Source organism: Lucilia cuprina, chromosome 5 (assembly GCF_022045245.1).
Source record: "Lucilia cuprina isolate Lc7/37 chromosome 5, ASM2204524v1, whole genome shotgun sequence".
In the NCBI taxonomy this organism is placed as follows: Eukaryota; Metazoa; Arthropoda; class Insecta; order Diptera; family Calliphoridae; genus Lucilia; species Lucilia cuprina.
The window spans coordinates 7,991,100-8,001,622 of record NC_060953.1 but is presented as its reverse complement, the minus strand read 5'-3'; the positions used below and the strand labels follow the sequence as shown (position 1 = coordinate 8,001,622).

Sequence of the window (10,523 nt, the reverse complement as noted above, 5' to 3'; positions counted from 1 at the left end):
AGTCTATAGTCTAGTTTATAGTCTAGTCTATAGTCTAGTCTATAGTCTAGTCTATAGTCTAGTCTATAGTCTAGTCTATAGTGTAGTCTATAGTCTAGTCTATAGTCTGGTCTATAGTGTAGTCTATAGTCTAGTTTATAGTCTAGTCTATAGTCTAGTCTGTAGTCTAGTCTATAGTCTAGTCTATAGTCTAGTCTATAGTCTAGTTTATAGTCTAGTCTATAGTCTAGTTTATAGTCAGCCTCCTTATTATTTCACGTTTACAATATGAATCCTATTTTGGCTTTTGGCTATATTACAGCAACAACTACTACAACTCCAACAACAGAATATTGCATATAAAAATAGCAATAAATAAAAAAAAGAATGGCATGACTGTACTTGTTGCTTATTTTTTTGGTTTCTTCTAAAGACTCTTTTTAATACTCTTTAGTTTTTCAATTTCGATTTTGTAGTTTTTTTTTTTTTTTTTTGGTTTTGTTGATCTTTTTACATCATGCTGTTTGGTTGTTGTTTTTTCCTTTATTTTAAAAGATAGAATCTTATGGTGGAGTGTATTTATCTAGTGAGCTACAGGAGAATGAACTGAATTTATTAATGGTGGGAGAAGTTGTTCGGGTAAGATTTAATTTAGAAAATTTTGAATAAAATTTTTAAAAATTTTTGTTTGAGAGTTTTTTAGGTTTGGATTTTGCTAAGATTTTCTTTAGATTTTGGACTATGAAAGAGTTTTATGTGAAGGGTATTATGTATTCGTTAATGCTGTTTTTTAAAGGAACACTTAGTTCACTTTTCATGTTATAGAATTGGCAGCATGTTTCTGACTTTTTAGTTCCAGTTTTTCACAGAGGTCATGTTATATTTACCTACTTAGTAAAAAGTTTAGTTAATACGAGGATAGTAATATAAATTTTTGGTCTAGTTGAAATAACTAACAACTAAAGCATAAGCATTTCTTTGTCTTCTCGACACTTGTAAATAATATTTGTTAAAATGCCCATAACTGATACGATATTGATCAATAGAAATATACATTTTCACTTCCAACACCAGCTTCCACCCTGAAAAAGTTCATTGACTTAAAAATTATCGCCATCGTATATGAGCCATTGTGCAACAATGCTAAAAAATACGTTTAATTTAAAAAAAAGCAGAATCAGTTACTCATAAATTAAAACTTGTTAAACTATAATTTTTTTTGTCAACACTCCCTAGAGAGCAATAAACAGACAATATTTTTAAAATCGTATTTGCAAAATGCCTTTATATCTCTCGAAATACTTTTGGCACACACTAACATACAATTCTACTTGGAATGAAAACACAGCAACAACAACAACAACGCCAACAACACCAACAACAACGCCAACAACATCAACAACAACAAAATGAGCAAATATAAATAAATTTACTTAAATAAACAATAATCGAACCTTAATAAGAAAAACGTACAACGAATACAAAAACAACAAAATAAACAACAAAAAAGAGTCAATGAACGATCAATGAATTCACAATATATTTAATTTTTTTTATTTCTAAATGAAATTGCATTGTAATACTATATGTGTCTTGACTGCTGCAGCAACATCATCATCAGCCACCACAGCAACAGCAATAACAACAGAAGCATTGATGAGGACGATATGATCGTCATCAACAACGACTGCTTGTTTTTTCTTTTTGTATTATTTCTTTTACAAATAAAGAAAAATCATCAATACCCTAAACAAAGTGCAAGTGTTTTGTACATACAGTATGAGAATGAGGCATCAAATTAAGATAGTGCTTAACAAAAGTAAGTGATAATTATATAATTATCTAATAAAATTATATGCGGTGTAGAATATAGTTAGTTTAAAGTCCAGACTAAGGTCAGTCTATAGTACAGACTATAGTCTATCCAAAGGACAGACTTTAGATCGTCTATAAACCAGATTATAGTCAGTCTATAGTTTATAGTTCAGACTATTGTCTAAGTAGTCTATAGTCCAGACTAAAGATAGTCTATAGCCCAGACAAAAGATAGTCTTTAGTCCAGACTATAGATAGTCTATAGTCCAGACTATAAATAATCTTTAGTCCCGACTACAGAATGCTTTTAGTCCAGACTTTTGATAGCCTATAGTCCAGACTATAGATAGCCTATAGTCCAGATTATAGATAATCTATAGTCCAGACTATAGATAGTCTATAGTCCAGACTATAGATAGTCTATAGTCCAGACTATAGATAGTCTATAGTCCAGACTATAGATAGTCTATAGTCCAGACTATAGATAGCCTATAGTCCAGACTTTAGATAGTCTATAGTCCAGACCATAGATAGTCTATAGTCCAGACCATAGATAGTCTATAGTCCAGACCATAGATAGTCTATAGTCCAGACCATAGATAGTATATAGTCCAGACCATAGATAGTCTATAGTCCAGATCATAGATAGTCTATAGTCCAGACTATAGATAGTCTATAGTCCAGACTATAGATAGTCTATAGTCCAGACTATAGATAGTCTATAGTCCAGACTATAGATAGTCTATAGTCCAGACTATAGATATTCTATAGTCCAGACTATAGATAGTCTATAGTCCAGACCATAGATAGTCTATAGTCCAGATTATAGATATTCTATTGTCCAGACTCTAGATAGTCTGAAGTCCAGAGTATAGATATTCTTTAGTCCAGACTATAGATAGGCCATATCTACAGTCTGTTCTATAGACTGTCTACAGTCTGTTCTATAGACTGTCTACAGTCTGTTCTATAGACTGTCTATAGTCTGTACTATAGACTATAGATAGTCTATAGTCCAGACTCTAGACAGTCTAAAGTCCAGACTATAGATATTCTATAGCCCAGACTATAGATAGCCCATAGTCCAGATTATAGATAGTCGATAGTTTAGACTATAGATAGTCTATAGTCCAGACTATAGATAGTCTATAGTCCAGATTATCGATAGTCCAGACTATAGGTAGTCTATAGTTCAGACTATAGATAGTCAATAGTTTAGACTATAGATAGTCTATAGTCCGGACAATAGATAGTCTATAGTCCAGATATAGATATAGTCTATAGTCCAGACTATAGATAATCTATAGTCCAGACTATAGATAATCTATAGTCCAGACTATAGATAGTCTATAGTCCAGACTTTAGATAGTCTATAGTCCAGACTATAGATAGTCTATAGTCCAGACTATAGATAGTCTATAGTCCAGACTATAGGTAGTCTATAGTTCAGACTATAGATAGTCTATAGTCCAGACTATAGGTAGTCTATAGTTCAGACTATAGATAGTCTATAGTCCAGACTATAGATAGTCTATAGTCCAGACTATAGATATTCTATAGCGCAGACTATAGATAGTCTATAGTGCAGAATATAGATAGTCTATAGTGCAGACTATATATAGTCTATAGTGCATACTATAGATGGTCTATAGTCCAGCCTACAGTTTATATATAGTCCTGACTATAGTTAATCTATAGCCCAGACTATAGTTATTCAATAGTCCAGACTGTAGTTAATCAATAGGCCTGACTATAGATAATCTATAGTCTAGACTTTGTTCAGTCTATAGTCCAGAATCTAGTCGGTCTAGTCCAGTCCTCTAGTCCAGGCTGTAGTATATCTGTAGGCGAGATTACCTAAGTCAATCTATAGTCCAGGTTATAGTAATTTTATAGGGTCTTGAATATTTTTGAATTTGAATTCTTTTTGTTGTTGCTTTTATTAGTGTTGTTATTATTGTTTCTTTAACTTTATCAGTATACTGAGCTTTTATGAATTTCCAAAGCTTTTATTCCATTGACAAAGGTCATTGTCTAGAAACGCTTCAATAATTGTTAAACAAATAATTGTTTTATATATTTTTTTATATTATTTATTTATTTGTTTATTATTTATTTATTTGTTTGTTTATTATTTATTTATTGAGTATGGTCAGTAGTAATGTGTCACTTAAAAGTGTGGAATATTTTGAAAAAAGAAGAAATAAATTAAACACAAATGAATTCATATAAAAAATTTTATATAAAAAGAAGATTTACACAGATGGAATTTAAAGTAATTTAAAGAAAACTAGACCTATTTATTTACGAACGATATTTGTATTAAAAATTATCTTTCTACTAATTACAGTCTATTAAATTTTAATAGTTTTGCAAGATTTCTATCAACTTTTTGGCATTACAAACATGTCAGCAGTAAATTTGAACTGATTAGTTTATAAATTAGCTTTTTATATATATTTTTCCAAAATTAGAGTGTGACAAACTTTTCACTTTCATTTGAAATAAATTTGTCTTTTTAACAGCAGTGAATCCGATTTAATGTTTTGTAGTTTTTGACGAAAACTAACATTTCAAAAAAAAAAAGAAAAGAAGACTTGTGTAGTATTTTTAATACAATTAACCTTGAAAAAGTTTAAATATAAAAAAAATTACAATTTAATGTGTGTATTTTCCCTCATCTTCATAAGAGCTCAGCGCATGCGCGTACATATTTCTTTTCATTATGCACATGAGCAGCAACAATATTAACATTTGCAAGTTTAATGCATTCAAACCTGGACAGACGAATAGATGGATGGATGAATGGTTGGACGTACATATATATGTATGGTTAAACGGAGACTTAGTTGTAGCAAATATTTTTATTATAAGTTGTACGTGCCGGGCCGAATTGTCAACCAATCAAGCAATACATTATTATTACACACAACCAACCTACCGACCAACTTAAAACCATCAGATGATCATCATCACAAACACCACAACACCATCAGCACCATCATCGTCATTATCATCATCATTTTTATTATTACAGACCATACAATAAATGTTGTTGTTAACATTACTAATACTACTTACCACTATTGTTGTTGTTATTGTAGCTGTTTAATTTTCTAGACCTACAACTGCATGCTAATTAGTGTCTTCTTTTTTGTAGCAGCAAAAAAGGGTTTTTAAAACAAAAATCACGTCGTTTAGCTTTTTTTATTCGAAATGCATTTGAAATTGTAATTAAAGCTTTTTGTGTACAATGAACTGTAAACAATTTTATTATAAAAGTTACCAATAACATCATTCCTTTATTGACTGAGCCCTTATTTTTCGATAGATTTTGAAATTTTAACTTAAAGTTGCTTAGGAATTGGCAATATAAAGAAGTGGGTTAAGGGAAAATTTGGTTTAAATATTTTGTAAGCAGACAAAGTTTAACTCTACAGTCTCTACTATAGACTATAAAACGACTATAATCTAGAATATAGACCGACTATAGTCAGAACTACAGGCCAATTATTGTCTGGACTACATACCGTCTATAAAGTCTGGACTACAGACCGACTATAGTCCGGATTACAGACCGGCTGTATTCTAAACTATAGTCTGTACTATAGACTGTCTATAGTCTGTACTATAGACTGTCTATAGTCTGTACTATACACTGTCTATAGTCTGTACTATAGACTGTCTATAGTCTGTACTATAGACTGTCTATAGTCTGTACTATAGACTGTCTATAGTCTGTACTATAAACTGTCTATAGTCTGTACTATAGACTGTCTATAGTCAGTACTATAGACTGTCTATAGTCTGTACTATAGACTGTCTATAGTCTGTACTATAGACTGTCTATAGTCTGTACTATAGACTGTCTATAGTCTGTACTATAGACTGTCTATAGTCTGTACTATAGACTGTCTATAGTCTGTACTATAGACAGTCTATAGTCTGTACTATAGACTGTCTATAGTCTGTACTATAGACTGTCAATAGTCTCTACTATAGACTGTCATTAGTCTGTACTATAGACTGTCATTAGTCTGTACTATAGACTGTCAATAGTCTGTACTATAGACTGTCTATAGTCTGTACTATAGACTGTCTATAGTCTGTACTATAGACTGTCTATAGTCTGTACTATAGACTGTCTATAGTCTGTACTATAGACTGTCTATAGTCTGTACTATAGACTGTCTATAGTCTGTACTATAGACTGTCTATAGTCTGTACTATAGACTGTCTATAGTCTGTACTATAGACTGTCTATAGTCTGTACTATAGACTGTCTATAGTCTGTACTATAGACTGTCTATAGTCTGTACTATAGACTGTCTATAGTCTGTACTATAGACTGTCTATAGTCTGTACTATAGACTGTCTATATTCTGTACTATAGACTGTCTATAGTTTGTAATATAGACTGTCTATAGGTAGTCTTTACTATAAACTGTCTATAGTCTGTTCTATAGATTCTCTATAGTCTGTACTATAGACTCTCTATAGTCTGTACTATAGACTGTATATAGTCCGTACTATAGACTGTCTATAGTCTGTACTATAGACTTTCTATGGTTTGTACTATAGACTGTCTATAGTCTGTACTATAGACCGACTATAGTCTGTACTATAGATTAGCTACAGTCAGTATTATAGACCGACTATAGTCTGACCATTTTCTTAATTACAACATTTATCTCTCAATTAAAAAATTAATTGAAAAATCTCCAAAGGTTTATGTCTTTTTTTTCTTCCATTTCAATTCAATTCCTTTGTCTCTAAGAGTTTATTAACCCTCCCGCCTTCGTTAACCAAGCTAATTTGCAGGCAATAGCAGTCATTTTTAAAAGTAAAACTAAAACAAGGAGAAAAAACTGCAACATTTGTCACGTGTCATAAAACAATGCAATTGTCATTATGATGACATGTTAACTCAAGTGTTGATTTTAAACACTCTGCTTGGTTGCATTCGTCATACGTCATCATCACCATTCTCGTCTTAATTATGAAATTGCCAAGATATTTTAATACGGGCCAAATTGAGGCACTTTAATGCACCGCTTTTTACTTATACAAATCTTAAATTACAAAAGATTGTTAATTATACAATTAGTTGGCTTAAAAAAGGAATTTTTGAACCTAATTGTTTTGTGCTTTAACCCTTAAAAGTGCTGAAGGAAATTTTTTCACAAAAATATCTTTAAATTTTTATTTAGAAATTGTCTATATTTTTAAATTATACATAATTAATATTTATATAACTTGCATAAAAAAACCTCACCTGAGATTAATATAAATTTAACCAATCAATTAGCTGGGGACTTTTTTGTTTTTTCTTTGTCATTTTGTTTTGCGATTAATAATTTATCAGACAAATTGCTATAAATTATATTGAATTTTTATTTATTATACAATACACATCCTCAACCACACCAAAAGGCTTATCAACGTGCATTTATTTTAATTAAAAATTAAAATACTTTTAATTATATGGTAACAAAGGGATTAAAATTTACCAGAGACAAAAAATTTTTTAAGCAATAAAATATAATGGGTAGAGACTATAGACAGTCTATAGTACAGACTATAGACGGTTTATAGTACAGACTATAGACAGTCTATAGTACAGAATATAAACATACTATAGACAGTCTATATTACAGGCTATAGACGGTTTATAGTACAGACTATAGACAGTCTATAGTACAGACTTTAGAAAGTCTATAATACAGTCTATACTACAGACTATAGACAGTCTATACTACAGACTATAGACAGTCTATAGTACAGTCTATACTACAGACTATAGACAGTCTATAGTACAGACTGTAGACAGTCTATAGTACAGACTATAGACAGTCTATAGTACAGACTATAGACAGTCTAGACGGTTTATAGTACAGACTATAGACAGTCTATAGTACAGACTATAGACAGTCTATAGTACAGACTATAGACAGTCTATAGTACAGACTATAAACAGACTATAGACAGTCTATATTACAGGCTATAGACGGTTTATAGTACAGACTATAGACAGTCTATAGTACAGACTTTAGAAAGTCTATAATACAGTCTATACTACAGACTATAGACAGTCTATAGTACAGACTATAGACAGTCTATAGTACAGACTATAGACAGTCTATAGTACAGACTATAGACAGTCTATAGTACAGACTATAGACAGTCTATAGTACTGACTATAGACAGTCTATAGTACAGACTATAGACAGTTTATAGTACAGACTATAGACAGTCTATAGTACAGACTATAGACAGTCTATAGTACAGACTATAGACAGTCTATAGTACAGACTATAGACAGTGTATAGTACAGACTATAGACAGTCTATAGTACAGACTATAGACAGTCTATAGTACAGACTATAGTTTAGAATACAGCCGGTCTGTAATCCGGACTATAGTCGGTCTGTAGTCCAGACTTTATAGACGGTATGTAGTCCAGACAATAATTGGCCTGTAGTTCTGACTATAGTCGGTCTATATTCTAGATTATAGTCGTTTTATAGTCTATAGTAGAGACTGTAGAGTTAAACTTTGTCTGCTTACAAAATATTTAAACCAAATTTTCCCTTAACCCACTTCTTTATATTGCCAATTCCTAAGCAACTTTAAGTTAAAATTTCAAAATCTATCGAAAAATAAGGGCTCAGTCAATAAAGGAATGATGTTATTGGTAACTTTTTATAATAAAATTGTTTACAGTTCATTGTACACAAAAAGCTTTAATTACAATTTCAAATGCATTTCGAATAAAAAAAGCTAAACGACGTGATTTTTGTTTTAAAAACCCTTTTTTTGCTGCTACAAAAAAGAAGACACTAATTAGCATGCAGTTGTAGGTCTAGAAAATTAAACAGCTACAATAACAACAACAATAGTGGTAAGTAGTATTAGTAATGTTAACAACAACATTTATTGTATGGTCTGTAATAATAAAAATGATGATGATAATGACGATGATGGTGCTGATGGTGTTGTGGTGTTTGTGATGATGATCATCTGATGGTTTTAAGTTGGTCGGTAGGTTGGTTGTGTGTAATAATAATGTATTGCTTGATTGGTTGACAATTCGGCCCGGCACGTACAACTTATAATAAAAATATTTGCTACAACTAAGTCTCCGTTTAACCATACATATATATGTACGTCCAACCATTCATCCATCCATCTATTCGTCTGTCCAGGTTTGAATGCATTAAACTTGCAAATGTTAATATTGTTGCTGCTCATGTGCATAATGAAAAGAAATATGTACGCGCATGCGCTGAGCTCTTATGAAGATGAGGGAAAATACACACATTAAATTGTAATTTTTTTTATATTTAAACTTTTTCAAGGTTAATTGTATTAAAAATACTACACAAGTCTTCTTTTCTTTTTTTTTTTGAAATGTTAGTTTTCGTCAAAAACTACAAAACATTAAATCGGATTCACTGCTGTTAAAAAGACAAATTTATTTCAAATGAAAGTGAAAAGTTTGTCACACTCTAATTTTGGAAAAATATATATAAAAAGCTAATTTATAAACTAATCAGTTCAAATTTACTGCTGACATGTTTGTAATGCCAAAAAGTTGATAGAAATCTTGCAAAACTATTAAAATTTAATAGACTGTAATTAGTAGAAAGATAATTTTTAATACAAATATCGTTCGTAAATAAATAGGTCTAGTTTTCTTTAAATTACTTTAAATTCCATCTGTGTAAATCTTCTTTTTATATAAAATTTTTTATATGAATTCATTTGTGTTTAATTTATTTCTTCTTTTTTCAAAATATTCCACACTTTTAAGTGACACATTACTACTGACCATACTCAATAAATAAATAATAAACAAACAAATAAATAAATAATAAACAAATAAATAAATAATATAAAAAAATATATAAAACAATTATTTGTTTAACAATTATTGAAGCGTTTCTAGACAATGACCTTTGTCAATGGAATAAAAGCTTTGGAAATTCATAAAAGCTCAGTATACTGATAAAGTTAAAGAAACAATAATAACAACACTAATAAAAGCAACAACAAAAAGAATTCAAATTCAAAAATATTCAAGACCCTATAAAATTACTATAACCTGGACTATAGATTGACTTAGGTAATCTCGCCTACAGATATACTACAGCCTGGACTAGAGGACTGGACTAGACCGACTAGATTCTGGACTATAGACTGAACAAAGTCTAGACTATAGATTATCTATAGTCAGGCCTATTGATTAACTACAGTCTGGACTATTGAATAACTATAGTCTGGGCTATAGATTAACTATAGTCAGGACTATATATAAACTGTAGGCTGGACTATAGACCATCTATAGTATGCACTATAGACTATATATAGTCTGCACTATAGACTATCTATATTCTGCACTATAGACTATCTATAGTCTGCGCTATAGAATATCTATAGTCTGGACTATAGACTATCTATAGTCTGGACTATAGACTATCTATAGTCTGAACTATAGACTACCTATAGTCTGGACTATAGACTATCTATAGTCTGAACTATAGACTACCTATAGTCTGGACTATAGACTATCTATAGTCTGGACTATAGACTATCTATAGTCTGGACTATAGACTATCTAAAGTCTGGACTATAGACTATCTATAGTCTGGACTATAGATTATCTATAGTCTGGACTATAGATTATCTATAGTCTGGACTATAGACTATATCTATATCTGGACTATAGA

At 30.7% G+C, this 10,523-nt stretch overlaps 1 protein-coding gene and 1 long non-coding RNA gene across 2 annotated transcripts in view; one reads left to right on the top strand and one right to left on the bottom strand.

Annotated features, from left to right (window-relative positions):
• The window catches only part of LOC111682768 (tRNA-splicing endonuclease subunit Sen34), a 49,485-nt gene that overhangs the window by 5,530 nt on the left and 33,432 nt on the right, over positions 1 to 10,523 (bottom strand). The gene's annotated exons all lie outside the window — the stretch shown is intronic.
• LOC124420164 lies at positions 909 to 4,870 on the top strand. The gene is made up of 2 exons (XR_006941080.1): positions 909 to 1,798; positions 4,485 to 4,870. It is a non-coding gene; the product is annotated as an uncharacterized LOC124420164 (long non-coding RNA).